Source organism: Drosophila eugracilis, unplaced genomic scaffold, assembly GCF_018153835.1.
Source record: "Drosophila eugracilis isolate 14026-0451.02 unplaced genomic scaffold, ASM1815383v1 contig_974, whole genome shotgun sequence".
NCBI classification, from domain to species: Eukaryota; Metazoa; Arthropoda; class Insecta; order Diptera; family Drosophilidae; genus Drosophila; species Drosophila eugracilis.
Window position 1 is genome coordinate 209,147 of NW_024573893.1, and position 429 is coordinate 209,575.

The following is a 429-nucleotide window of genomic DNA, read 5'->3' on the forward strand; positions in this document are numbered from 1 at the left end:
TGCCCTTGGAAAAGTTCCGATTCTGAATGGGGATAAGCAAATAAGTAACTTATGGAATGTTTAACAATAAATATGATTTTTACCCTTCTTAATTCTAGTAATCTTTGCGTTTTTATACAAATTGCTTGTATGATTCTCATAAATATGTAAATTTATTAAACTATCCAAATATGTGTAGAAGTGTGGTTTGTGCTCTTGTCTACTTCCCAAATAAATACTGCTCATGGATAGTAAAAAATAATTAGGATACAAGAACTATATTTTTACCCCCTTAAAATTATTAATATTTCAAGAAATTAAATTAAAGATTCATTGAGAGCAAAAAAACAAATGACATCAGAAAACCTCATCTATATACACTAGACTAAACCCCCCTATAAAATATCATTTCATAATGCGATGATATTAAAAAAAAGTTAGACGTAACAT